Source organism: Notolepis coatsorum (genome assembly GCF_963971535.1).
Source record: "Notolepis coatsorum genome assembly, chromosome: 9".
Classification (NCBI taxonomy): domain Eukaryota; kingdom Metazoa; phylum Chordata; class Actinopteri; order Aulopiformes; family Paralepididae; genus Notolepis; species Notolepis coatsorum.
The window spans coordinates 79732755-79747357 of record NC_140173.1 but is presented as its reverse complement, the minus strand read 5'-3'; the positions used below and the strand labels follow the sequence as shown (position 1 = coordinate 79747357).

At 45.3% G+C, this 14603-nt stretch overlaps 1 protein-coding gene across 1 annotated transcript in view; it reads right to left on the bottom strand.

Moving 5' to 3' along the window:
• Positions 1 to 14603, bottom strand: part of adgra1b (adhesion G protein-coupled receptor A1b) — a gene marked incomplete at its 3' end in the record, with an annotated part of 723468 nt that overhangs the window by 477481 nt on the left and 231384 nt on the right.

Below are 14603 nucleotides of genomic sequence, written 5' to 3'. Positions count from 1 at the left end.
ACACAGTACCGAAACAGCCCTTGTCAAAATCACCAATGACCTCCTCCGTGCAGCTGACTCTGGACTTCTCACCATCCCCATCCTCCTCGACCTCAGTGCGGTATTCGACACCATCTCCCATCCAATACTCCTGGACCGCCTGGCTGGCATTGGGATCACTGGTGTCGCACTCTCCTGGTTTACATCATACCTCACTGACAGACAACAGTTTGTTCAACTCAAGCCCACAAGTCAGGGTGTTCAACTGTTTCACTGGGTGTCCCCCAGGGGTCAGTATTGGGTCCCCTCCTATTCACCATCTATCTCCTTCCCCTGGGCACAATCCTCCGTCACCATGGGGTCCACTTCCACTGCTATGCAGACGACACAGGTCTACATCTCCTCCACACCCACCACTGCCCTTCCCCCCACATCCCTCACCACCTGCCTTGAGGACATTAGGAGCTGGATGAGCAGAAACTTCCTGAAATTAAATGGAAGCAAAACTGAGGCCCTGCTCATCGGCTCCAAATCCACCCTCACCAAATCACAAAACACCCCAGTTCCAAACATCACCATCGACGGCTTCCCTGTACCCTTCTCCCCCCAAGTCAAAAGTCTCTGTGTCATTCTGGACGGTTCCCTCTCCTTTGCACCACACATCAAATACACCACCCGGTCTGCCTTCTTTCACCTCCGTAATATCTCCAGACTCCACCAATCCCTGTCCCAATCAAAGACAGAAACCCTGGTCCACTCATTTGTCACATCCCGGATCGATTACTGTAACGCTCTCCTCACCGGCCTTCCCACCAAACTCATCAACAGACTCCAAATCATCCAAAACTCTGCTGCTAGGATTATCACCCACACAAACTCATCCCACCACATCACCCCGTCCTCATTCAACTACACTGGCTCCCTGTGCACTACCGGATTGATTTCAAAAACCTCTTACTCACCATCAAAGCCCTCCACAATCTAGCCCCCACCTACATCACTGACCTCCTCCAAGATTACACCCCCTCCCGCACCCTCTGCTCATCCTCTACTGGACTCTTATCCATCCCCAGCTCACGCCTCAGTACCATGGGTGCCTGAGCGTTCAGCTGCTCGGCTCCCAGACTCTGGAACTCCCTGCCCCCACACATCCGACAGTCAGACTCACTCTCATCATTCAGATCACAATTGAAAACCCATCTGTTCAAACTAGCATATTCACTATAACCTCCATCACTGCCCAATACCCCCTGCTGTTTGTCTGTTATTTTAACTTCACAGTTTTTTATACTTCTTGTTGTTTATCTTATTCGTTTCTTAACATTGTCTTTTAACTGCCTTGCTTACTGGGCATACTCACTATAACTGCACCCTGTGTGCCACTGTTTCATATTTCATACGTTTACATTGTTTGTCTTATTTTTAACTCCACTGACACTTTTGCCAAGATCATTGTTTTAATCTTGACTGTTCTGTTTCTATGCCCTGTAAGGTGATCTTGGGTGTTTTGAAAGGCGCCTCCAAATAAAATGTATTATTATTATTATTACTATTACTATCAGATTTCTGTCATAAAACGATAAGGCGGACAGAAATGCGGGAACGTTTTGATTATATTTAAAAGGCTTTGACATTGTAAAACGAAATAAGTGGAGTTTCGAAGCTGTAAGCTGAATACAAGTCATAGGAACGCCCACGATATAGTGTTCTTCCCCCTTCCTACTGTATAAGAAAGAGGAAAATCGCAAAACGCAGAAACGCTACAGTAAAATAGTAACGTTAATACACTATTGACACATGTGCAGACAGTTGACAGTTGCTGAGTAATGATTTGACAACTTCTGTCCATAATAAATATAACCCCGACAGTGAATCAATGACTAATTACGACAGTTGTACTTACTGATTCGATATTTTCTTTCGGGTCCCGAATACTCTGTACAGCTCCCTTCTTTAGTAACATCCTGGAAATCATCCCAGCATTATAAAGTCCTTTATTCTCAATGTCCTCCTTGCAAAAATGTGCGGTACACACCCGACTCCGAGCAGTTGAGACAACATTTGGCGGGTCTCAAAACAAACTTGGCCCATTGCTGGTGGATCACGACATCATCAGGAAATGAATGGAAGGACGTATTCGCTGCTTGGCAGTCAGGAACAGCACAACATATCTTGCCCGTTTTGCTCATAACGTTTTTAAATGCTAACCCAATGCTAAATAACTGTTAAACTTCAATTCCACACATTTGCTTGCGTACTACAATAAATAATGGTTGAGTGTGCGCGGTGGCTACAAACATACTACTACATACTACACTACTATGCAGATAAGAATTATTACACGTCAGAGGTACGCGTACGTTTCAGAATGGCTTAGTTCAGTGGAAGAGGATCTCGTGATATCTGAACTGGACGAATGAGCCAAAATGAGAATTAGAGACATAGCCCGATTGATACAACCCCACATTGCTAGAAAACAATGATAAACACTGGAAAAGGCCATTTATAAGATAGTTCACCTTTAAATCCACTCTATTCTCCAGATATACTTGATCCACTAGTGATCCTCCCTTACTAAGATCACATCAGATCCTATCCTGCCACATAGGTTGGATCGTTGCATGAGTTAGATTTACCTGGTATTGTGTATTAACATCTCAAACATCTGCAATCAACACGTTTAAATCAACAACTCTAAATTATATGAATATACTACCACACTACAGAAGGTTAACCTTTCACTACCACACTACAGACGGTTAACATTAGTATGTAGTGTGGTAGTGAAAGGGTTAACGTAAGGTTATGTATATAACCAAGTTCTATGAATTATGGTGACGCTCAGCATCATCTGCACAGACTTCACTTCGTGCACGTGCACTGAATAAAAAATTCCACCATGTACCTTTACATCCCAACATTTGTCTGGCCACACCCCTATCCGCTTACCTTCATAAGCAGGTGTGTGGTCACCTACTCGCCTCCTTCCCAAACTTTCACCACAAGGCGAGATCAAGGGCCGCAGCGGCATCCTGATGCTGAGCGTCACCATAATTCATAGAACTTGGTTATATACATAACCTTACGTTCTATTTCATTATGGCTTACGCTCAGCATCATCTGCACAAGAGGAGCTGAGCGGGAGCCAAAGCTCGACAAATGTACCCCGCTGAGGCCCCCCACAACCATCAGACAGGGGAGGACCGAGCCCCCCGACCCTCCCTAATGGAGGATACCCTCCCTATTGGAGGCTTACGGGACGGATCCGACCGTGCGAAGAGGAACTCAAGCAACTCAACGCACAGGGTGAGCAGACCGTGGCTTGACCCCACGACTACGCACACGCACAGCCCGCATGCCACCAGGGAACGAACGGAAGGAACAACCCTCGTTACTGCCCCCAAAAACACGGGGCCAAGAGCAAACTCAACCCCGTGGCAAGGCCGTAGCAGCGGAGCGCGAAGGAAGACCCAGACCCACTGAAGGGACTGGATCCCCTGGAAAAAGGGGGCCCGGAGAGGTCAATGACACCAGGCATCAAGACCCCACCAGGCGGTCACTTAGTGACACCGCCCCCCCACATCGCCAGCGTATTTTGGACAGGGCCCCTCCAAGAGCGGGCCCTTTCCCCCCATTAGTACACCGCCTGGCACACTGACCCTGCAACATAGGCAGTCAGCATGGCCGTAAGCATTCAAAAGGTTAACCAACGGAAGCAGGCAGCGCACCGGGGAAACCAGGCAACAGGCTGTAGACCCGAGCCTGGAGCACTGCGGACGAGACAGGCGCCAAAGGGGTCAACTGAAACAGCCTCCCCGGCGGAAGGGGCGTATGCTGGCATTGTTGAGCACCATGACAAAGCCTCCATCAAACCCCCCCCCCCAGAGGGGTCGAGGCAGAGAAGGCTGACACGATTGGCAGATGTCATGAACGTGCAGGGGTACACTCAACTGGGTAACCCGGGAGTTGACTCTGCTCCAACACACCAGGGAATCAACCACCCTCTCGGTACACAGACGGTGGTTGTTCCTATAACCCCTCAAGAAAAAACTCCAAAACACACCTGCGGGTATACACCAGCTATACCGCAGTACAAGTGTTTCAGTTTTTTAAAAAGGGTTATCCCAGGCCTACGGGTCGACGAAACATTACTTCGGACCGGGCCCGGCGGCTCGGGAAGCACAGGGTTACCAGAGGAGGTCCAAAGACCACCCCAACAGCCCCCTCTTCGCCACGCGTGAGAGAGGAGCGAAAAGAATGGAGAACCAGCCCTAAGCTCACTGCACTTGGTATTCCCAGGCGGTCTCCCAACCAAGTACTAACCAGGACCGAACCTGCTTAGCTTCCGAGATCGGGCGTGTACAGGTTGGTATGGCCGTAAGCCATTACGAATATGCAGAGTACAACATGTACCCAACAAAGGGTCTCCATAACGCCTAACCCTGTGACACCCGGGCCGACCCGGCATTTTCCCCCCCGAAAAAAGCACAAGTCCCTCAGGGTACCAGAACAGCAGATCTGCATCCCCGGCGGACAACGGGTTAACTGACCTGGACCAGCGCGACCAGAACCAGTCCCGTGCCCTAACCACGCCGACATGCCCATTCCAGAAGAGGGGGTAGGTATGCGTGTCGATCTAAAACATGAAAAGAGGGCGCCACCCAGACGGTCCCATTTGTACCGCGCTCAGTGGCCCACCCCAAGGGCGTGAGACCCCTCTACCTATGTTCTGATCTATTCCGTTAACATCCCCCAGATATGAAAGAGAATTCATCGAGACAACCTAGTAAACTGGCGCTCGGAAGAGACAAAACTCCATCCCAGTTGCCCTATAAAAACGCTGTTTTAATAACGAGCAACCAAGGCGCACTTAGCCCCTGCGTGATTCTTAACAGAAACACCCCGAGCCAGCACTATGTACGTGTCGAGACCCAAACACATCAATGGATAGTCTAGCAAGACACCAGACATTGTTCCTCCAAGTCGCCTGGGAGAACGACACGGAGCCGTCGTGCTTCATGTTCCTTCCTCTTTTTATTTAAAAAAGAAAGAAACACAGACTGACATGAATCCCACGTGACGCAGCTGAGGGTAAAAATAGTTAACATTTTTGCATCCCGCCACCCTCGCCACAGGGAGGAGACGGAAATCCCCAGAGAGACTTCCCATGCGAGCTGTATAGATTGAAAAGAATATATTGCAACATTGAGCCATGTAACACATGGGTTAGGGCTCTCCGAGGAGGAGGCACTGAACCAATACACACTCAATAATCGAATTGAATCGAATACACACACAATAGAGCAGAACTCCTTTTTTTGAAGTTCTACTCACCTTGACAATCTGAGGAGGAGGCTCTGAACTCTGAGGAGGCTCCCTCACTGGGAAGGAGAGTCCGAACTCACAGAAGGCACTTCTCTCTGAGGAGGAGCTTCGTGAGGAGGAGCTCTGACAACTCCCTGAAACAGATCCATAACATGGACCTAAACAACCCACGGAAGTCTTACCAGGTAGAGACGCGCTCAGTGACGTACTCTATGGCGGGGGAATTTCCGCGGTGCACACGCCTAATCTTCCAGGGCGTGGGACCAGGAAACTCCCCCCCCCCCCCCCCCTACCCTGTAACGTGTCGAACAGTGACAGGAACCTTGAAGGACAGGTGGTTTTAATCTCTGACCAACAGAAAAGGGGAGGAAATGATTACCAGTTCACCCCTTTACGACCCATCACCCATGATACGATGTAATGACAAATAGAGCATTACACAGTCATAGCCTGCTACATGAAGCATCTAACAGCCTCACATAGCTCATGTGATAACCTGCTACCTGAGTTTTACTAAGGAAAAACACAGAACAGAGAGGGCCCCTTTAAGAGCCCCGGTCCAGACTTACACATGTGCTTCTGTGGGCCAAACCTAACCCAGTTGTAGATCACAAAGACACACACAACCCTTCATCACAACAAAAAATGGCACAGTACACTCCTACTACAGAGGAACGCCGTTTTTCATAACGAGAGAAGACAGAATACTCGATTATGTATTGGCCACAGGCCTTGCTAAGCACACATGATAAGTGACCAAACAATCTTTTCTTTAGGAAAAAATTGTTTCTCAAGCGGAAAGCACAACCCCAGCAATTAAGCTGAGGGTTACATCGTATCCCCACAAACACAGTGACACAATATATTGTAACTAAACATGTCTAAAAGGAGGGGGGGAAGCCCCAGGGAACCGGGGGGACACCCCTCCTATCTTTACCCTTGATACGACCAAGGCGAACAGGCACCTCTGTTAATGTGTGAACATACTGTGCATTGTCATCACAGGCTGAGAAAAAGATTCATTCCTCAATCACATGTCACTAAGCATAGCTTTACAGGTTTAATTAACCCTCTTAGTTGTGAGTTCACCCACGGTACAAGTACAACGTTACATGAACACACATGTTCTCATCACAACCAAACCAGTTCATTTTTACACACGTAAAAAACAACGCTGATTCACTACAGAGAGAAGCTATACCAGCGACAAGACAATTCACACACAACACGTGTCGTATCCTCAATGTATTGCAGCAACACATGTTTTGGAAACATCGTTATTACAAAACATTTAGAAGGGAAGAAAAGAAGAAGTGTTTAAAGTCCGGTCGGGACTCCTACCTTCACCCAGAACGCAGGCCGAAAGAACCGCAACACTGGTTTAACGGGACACCGAGTTGAACCCAGCACCTCCTGCGCCGGTGACGAGGGTATGTCCGCAACGCCACCCAGCCGCCGTTCTCCATGTTGACGAAGTCCTCGCTGGCACTGGCAAACGGGTGTAGGGTCGACTAACATCCTCTGTCAAAGATGACGTCGTAGTCAGAGTGTTTTAAGGCATGTTATAGTCACAGTATCGTTTCAACAGTGTAGCATTAAGCTAACAGCCGTCCGACTGATAGCAACAAGCTAACGTTTACTAGCCTGCTAAACACAGCGAGCTGACTGGCTAACACAGTAGGACACAAACTAGCACGCCAGCTAAGCAGCTATCACCTGAACTGTACACAACGACATAACAAGCCACACTTCAGACAGGCCGCTGTCCAAGTCCCTCCCCATCCTAAGAGGGAAGAGAAAAAGAATGTCAAACACAGTTTTCAACAGTGATTTACCAGACATACAGCGGAGCCAGCACAATTCCCATTTCGGGCTGCAGCCGACTTTGAGCATGGAACTCCCGATAAAGAAGATCCTATGCCCACATTTCCTCGTTAGGGTGTACTTTCACTTTTATGTGAAAGATGGGGCCTGCACGGGACAGAGAAGCATCCGCTCGTCCAGAGAATCCTGGGTTCACCAGGTCCTGGTCGCGGCCCACTAGATTGACCATCATGGGCGTCAGACCAAGATCCTCCGACCGCCGTTTAACACTTTCAGTGCCACCAGGTGGCGCCAGAGTTAGCGCTTGAATGCCACCATCCACTTTAATGTTAACGTTAATATAGCCTAATCTATGTTTTAAATTATGGCTATGTGTCTAATCTGCCCGTCGCTTATCAAATAATCATTTTCCAGTCAGTGCTGTCAAGGCAGATTGGTTTTTTATCGCTTCATTTCCGTTTCAGAGCATTTTGAAAAGCACCCGTTTTGAGGTAAAAAACAGCCCATTCTGGGCCATTCTGTGATAATCGTGTTTTACTGGAATATTCCAGAACGTTGATATTTGTCGGCCTATTTATGAATAGTTTTCAAATAAACGCTAGATGATCAATATTATACGTACACGCACGCACATTCGAGCCGCGCACTGATAATAGCCGTGTTCATTTCCTCATGGATTTTACAGTGAAGCCGATAGAGGACATTTCACAAAACAGCTTATATCTTCATCAAAATGAGTCTGATTATCCTAACACTGATAACATAGATTCCTTACCTGACATCAGATGGTATCCAACTGGTATATTCCAATTCCTGATCACCATTCGAAAAAATCCGATAAGTGTATAGATCTAACGTGATACAGTAGAATTCATGATCTGCGGCGCTCAGAGGATCCATAATGAACTCTGGTAACCCCGGCTGCATCAGTGGACTGGAAAATGTGGAGTAAAGGATTTTTTTCCCCATCCATTTTCATTGAGTCCATTCCAAAATCCCTTATGTCATCTGGGAGACGATAGGGGGCGCTTTTTTCTATCTGATCGCTGGCGGCTCTCGGGTAGACTAGGGTAGGCTCGCGTGATGCAATATGATTTCAGATCGCTGAAAGGAAAAAAAAAGAAAAATTCAGAGAAATCTCGTGAGTGGCTTTCAACGTAATATTAATAATTCCGAGAAAAATCGTGAGTGGCATAGAAAGTGTTAAGAAGCCGAGCAGAGGACCCCAGTCTGGAGTCTGCGTTTCGTAAAATTGTCAGCTAACCCCCACAGCATCAACAACAACCAGAGCTCGCAAGCAAAACGAAACCCCACCCTGGAAGCCACCGCTTCCCACAGTCCAGCTGTATGGCCGGAGGGCCAAACCCATCCAGCCGCAGCAAAGGAGGACTGTAGTTGGGGAGCATGTCAGCGGCGTGAGCTCCTAATACGAAAAAGCCGTTGAAGGTCAGAATGATCATCATCTTCCAGACACTCCAGTGACGAAGACAATATCGCCGTATTTTCTCGAAAATAGTGAGAGAGAAAATAAAGATATGATGCCAACGTATCTTCCCGTTCTTTTGTTTTCCAACTTTCTTCTACTAACAACCTCGTCAAGTGGGGATCTACCGAAGGCACTTCCTTGTGGTGAAAGTGAAGAAGGAGGCGAGTAGGTGACCACACACCTGCTTATGAAGGTAAGCGGATAGGGGTGTGGCCAGACGAATGTTGGGATGTAAAGGTACATGGTGGAATTTTTTATTCAGTGCACATGCACGAAGTGAAGTCAGTGCAGATGATGCTGAGCGTAAGCCATAATGAAATAGAACTGTCTGTAGTGTGGTTGTGGAATGGTTAACCATTTGTCATGTGGCAGTGAAATGGTTAACCCGTTGGTAGTGTGGTAGTGAAAGGGTTAAAGCTGCACTATGGAAGATTGGCAACCTGTGGCCACACATTGTTTAAACTTGGAGGATTTCCTCAAGCAAGGTCACTTTTGACACCATTATACATTTTGTGCTTGTCACATTTTATGCTCTAGAAATTAGATGATAGCCTTTCATGGATTCTTCAGCACTGGTACTACCCAATCAGAAGAGGGCAATTCCACTGCGCTTCATGCATCACTTTTGGGAGGGTTTTCAGCCCGACTGAGCCGTGATTTAGCTTACAAAAGAAGCACATTAATGAAAAAGTTACATAGTGCAGGTTTAAAATCTCACGTTATCATTCACACCCATATCTTATTGTATGGTATAGGTTATAATAATATAAGTTTATATTGCTGAATAGGTTCGATTTACTAGGTGCTGAAATCACAATATGGTCTAGTGCAGTGTTTCTCAACTGGTGGGTCGCGGGGCCATTTTGAGTGGGTCGCAGATGTGTGTGTAAAAAAATATATATATAAAAAAAAAAAAAAAAATTATAATTAGTTTTTTGCACTACCTATCTTTGTGAAAGTGGCTTCTCAGCTCTGGTCCAGCTGAAGACAAAGCAGAGAAACAGATTGGACATTGAGCATGACCTCAGAGTTGCTTTGTCTACCATCACCCCAGACTTTGAGACTCTTGTCAGGAGCAAACAACATCCCCAGTTATCCCATTAGTTCCCTGGGATGTTAAGCTAAGAAGTCTTTGGGGCAGATCTGATATTATAAAAATGAATTTGTTACCAAGGCTAGCTTTTTTGATGTCCTCTATACCTTTAAAGTTCCCTCCTAGTTGGTTCAAAGAAATAAACAAATTATTTTCTGGCTTCCTATGGAACAACAGAAAACCTAGAATCAGCCATAAAAAACTTATAAAACCAAGAAATAGTGGAGGAATAGGACTACCAGATATCCACCAATATTACATAGCATATAACTCAAGATACCCCTTGCAGTGGGCTTACAATAGTGTGAGACAGATTGGCAGCTGGGAATGGCTTGAAGAACAAATTATAGAAGAACATAACAAAGATCTATCTCTTTCAATGTTGTGGTATAACCCAAAAATCACTCCCAGACTGGACAATCCGCTTTTAGAATTTTCATGTGAAATAGTGAAAATCTTACATAAACGCCTGACCTTTAGTGGATATTCCTTACCATCATGTCCATTATGGAAAAACCCTTTGCTCTCTGCAGGAGGTAAAATCCTTAAAAATAATGTATGGCAACAACATAATATAACACAGGTGGGCCAAGTGATCGAAAGGGGAAATATGATACCTTTTAATGAACTTAAAACACAGTTTGGGCTGAAAGACACAGAATTTTTATCTTATTTACAAATACAATCAGTTATTAAACCATTGTTGTCTAAAGGCATAGCTATAGGAACAAACGGAGTCATGGAAAAGACATTAAGGGGAATTACAGGCAGGAAAGGCATTGTTTCTGCAATGTATAAACTATCATGTTCAACCACCCCTGATACCAATACCCAAACTAAAGTCCAATGGGAGCGAGACATGGGTATATCCATATCTGAAACACAATGGGAAGCAGCACTTAGGAATAGTACAAAAATATCAAAATGTGTTAGATATAAAATTATACAATTAAAGATACTACACAGGGCCTATATAACACCCTGTACATTGAATAAAATGAATCACACCCTACCTAAATTGTGCTGGCATGGGTGTGGAGTAGAGGGTATGCTCATGCACTTGCTGTGGCACTGCCCGCTTGTTAGGACATTTTGGTTGGACATTGCTGAGGACCTGTCAGTTACTCTCCAATTTGACATTAATCCTTGCCCTATAATGTGTATATTGGGTGTAAAAATGGACACTGCTCAAGCAAAGATTGTAAATAATACTGTAGCACTGGCTTTTCTAGCATGCAAACGGATTATTTTAAATAACTGGAAAGAACGCAAACCGAACTGCTTCAGTATGGAGAACTGGCGCAAGGACTTCATGGACTTGCTATCGATGGAACAGGCTGCTCTGTCTCTTCAAGAGAGTGATCGGCCCGATGGCCTTCAAGGTCCCCTGAACTTTATTAGATCACTATCTGGAATAAGTTTGTCTACTGAACCTTTGTAACGCTCTGCAACCCCCCCCCCCCCCCCCTCGCCCCTTGTTGTTATTGTTATTATTATCATTTCTTGTCTTGTTTTGTCGTGTATGTATTGTCTTGTTTGAGAAAAATAAAAAACTTTAAATATCAAAAAAAAGCTAAGAAGTCTGCTAAGAAGCATATATTATTTATTATTATTATTTAATTTCATTGTGTTTTTAGCCCTAGTTGCACTTTTGTTGCAACCCCAGTTATCCCATTAGTTCCCCCAAATGTACTGTAGTATGTTATGTTAAGATAAAAAGTCTGCTAAGAAGTCTGCTAAGAAGCATATATTATTTATTATTATTATTATTATTATTATTATTATTATTATTATTATTATTATTATTATTATTATTATTATTATTATTATTATTATTATTATTATTATTTCTTGTCTTGTTTTGTCGTGTATGTATTGTCTTGTTTGAGAAAAATAAAAAACTTTAAATATCAAAAAAAAGCTAAGAAGTCTGCTAAGAAGCATATATTATTTATTATTATTATTTAATTTCATTGTGTTTTTAGCCCTAGTTGCACTTTTGTTGCAACCCCAGTTATCCCATTAGTTCCCCCAAATGTACTGTAGTATGTTATGTTAAGATAAAAAGTCTGCTAAGAAGTCTGCTAAGAAGCATATATTATTTATTATTATTATTATTATTATTATTATTATTATTATTATTATTATTATTATTATTATTATTATTATTATTATTATTATTATTATTATTATTATTATTATTATTATTATTATTTTATTTAATTGGGTTTTTAGCCCTAGTTGCACTTTTGTTGCACTTTTTTGTGTTTATTTCATGTTTTTAACAGTGAATGAAATTGTGTATTACTGCAAAAAAAAAAAAAAAAATGTGAAATAAATCATAGTGGTTAAAAAATGTGGGTCGCGACTTAATGACTAAGGAAAATGTTGGGTCCCGAGGCTAGACCAGTTGAGAACCACTGGTCTACTCTAGTGCATAATAATCGCAGGAGACGCACAATTTGTTAGAGATGAAATGTATGTCAAAATGCCATTTTAGATGACGTGTCACAGTGCTGCAGAGATGTCCCGGTCTACACATCATATTCTACACCTGAAGGCCATAACCTGGGATGTCCAGGATCAACTTTTTTACATGTTAAGCTCTAGGTTGTTCCCCTGGCACTACGCTGAGAGTGCCATCACCTCATCCATGTAGTCCACAGTGGTGTTGTTGTTGGTTATCAGTAAATGGTCAAATGATAAATGGTGCTTTTATATAGAGCATTTATCCAAAGCGCTTTACAATTAGTTCCTCACATTTGACCCATTCACTCACACACCTCATTCATTCATTCAGTGAGAGAGTTAGTCAGGAGGCGTGCTGCTTCATTCAGTGAGAGAGTTAGTCAGGAGGCGTGCTGCTTCATTCAGTGAGAAAGTTGGTCAGGAGGCGTGCCGCTTCATTCAGTGAGAGAGTTAGTCAGGAGGCGTGCCGCTTCATTCAGTGAGAGAGTTAAGGCCTCTGCATGCTACAGCAAATTCAAAGCAACTTCAACACAACATCGACAAAGCAACGGTGTTGCAGACACATTACCTTTATGCTTCTGCAAAATCAACGCGCAGCCTATGATGCAACAAAATGTACCCCGGATGTGCGGCTCGAGCGCGCCCAACCGCCTGAATACTTTGGGCAGCCGAAGGTGCGCACTCTAGCCATTACAAACGGATTTCCCTTCTCAACCATACATCGTTAGTATAATAATAGCCCTGTTTGTTTGTTTTCGCTTGTGTTCTTGTATATACATTTACATTTAGTCATTTAGCTGACGCTTTTATCCAAAGCGACTTACAAGTTCTGTACGACAAGCCATCAGGAAGGGCACAACTCTATCAGCTGAGCAACAATGTTCATCAAAGTGTTGAGTGCTACAGTGTAGGTTAGTTTATTAGGACAAGTGCATGACAGTACGGTTAGTTAGGGTTAGATTTTTTTATTGTTTTTATTTTTTATTTTTTTAATTCAGATAATGGTTGAAGAAGTGCGTCTTTAGTCGACGGCGAAAGATTGGACGTGATTCGGCTGTCCTAACTGGGGTGGGTAGTTCATTCCACCATTGTGGGGCAAGGACTGAGAATAGGCGACTTCTCTTTGATGACCCTCCCGGAGCTTGGATAGGAGTAGGTCTGAGGCGGCCAGAAGATGCAGAGCGTAGGGGTCTTGAGGGTGTGTAGTTAGAGACCATTGACCGGAGGTAGGCGGGAGCGGTTCCCTTTGCCGCACGGTATGCTAGGTCGAGGGCCTTGAAGCGGATTCGTGCAGCAATGGGGAGCCAGTGCAGGTCCCTAAGAAGTGGGGTGACATGGGCCGACTTCGGTAGGTTTGAGATCAGGCGGGCCGCTGCGTTCTGAATGAGTTGAAGAGGCTTAGTGGCAGTGGCCGGGAGGCCAGCGAGCAGTGCATTGCAGTAGTCGAGGCGGGAGATGACTGTTGATTGGACGAGGAGTTGGGTGGCTTCTTTTGTCAGGAAGGGGCGTATCCTTCTGACGTTGCTCAGGAGGAATAGGCAGGTTCTGGTCGTCGCTGCGATGTGAGCAGAGAAGTTCAACTGGTCGTCGAGGACAACACCAAGGTTCTTGGCGGTCGGGGACGCAGTCACAGCTGTATTCTCGACTGTGATTGAAAGGTCGGTTAGGGGGGAGGATTTGGCCGGCAGGTGGAGCAATTCTGTTTAGCTTAGGTTCAGTTTGAGGTGGTTGGACGTCATCCAGGCTGAGATGTCGGACAGACAGGCCGAGATCCGCTCAGAGACGTGGATATCTGAGGGAGGGAAGGAGAGGAAGAGTTGAGTATCGTCGGCATAACAATGGTAGGAGAAGCCATGAGACGTGATAATGTTACCCAGTGATTTAGTGTAGAGGGAGAAGAGAAGGGGTCCTAAAACCGAGCCCTGGGGGACACCCGTCCGCAGGGGGCGGGTGGCCGACAGGGTCCCTCTCCATGACACTTGGTAGGAGCGGTCATTGAGGTATGATGACAGCCATGTCAGCGCAGAGCCAGCCACTCCCATTCCTGCGAGGGCCGCAAGGAGGATCTGGTGGTTGACTGTGTCGAAGGCTGCAGATAGATCTAGGAGAATCAGGACAGAGGAGAGGCCTTTCGCTTTTGCTAAGTGAAGTGCCTCTGTGACCGCAATGAGGGCTGTCTCTGTGGAGTGACCAGTCCTGAAGCCTGACTGATTAGGGTCTAGGAGGTCATTCTGTAAGAGATAAGCAGTAAGTTGGTTGGATACAGCACGTTCAAGTGTTTTAGAAAGGAAGGAGAGAAGAGAGACAGGACGGTAGTTGCCTATGACGGTAGGGTTCAGGGTTGGTTTTTTTATGAGCGGCGTGACTCTGGCTTGTTTTAGGGAGGTGGGGACCACCCCCGAGTTGAGTGAGGAGTTGATGGTTGCA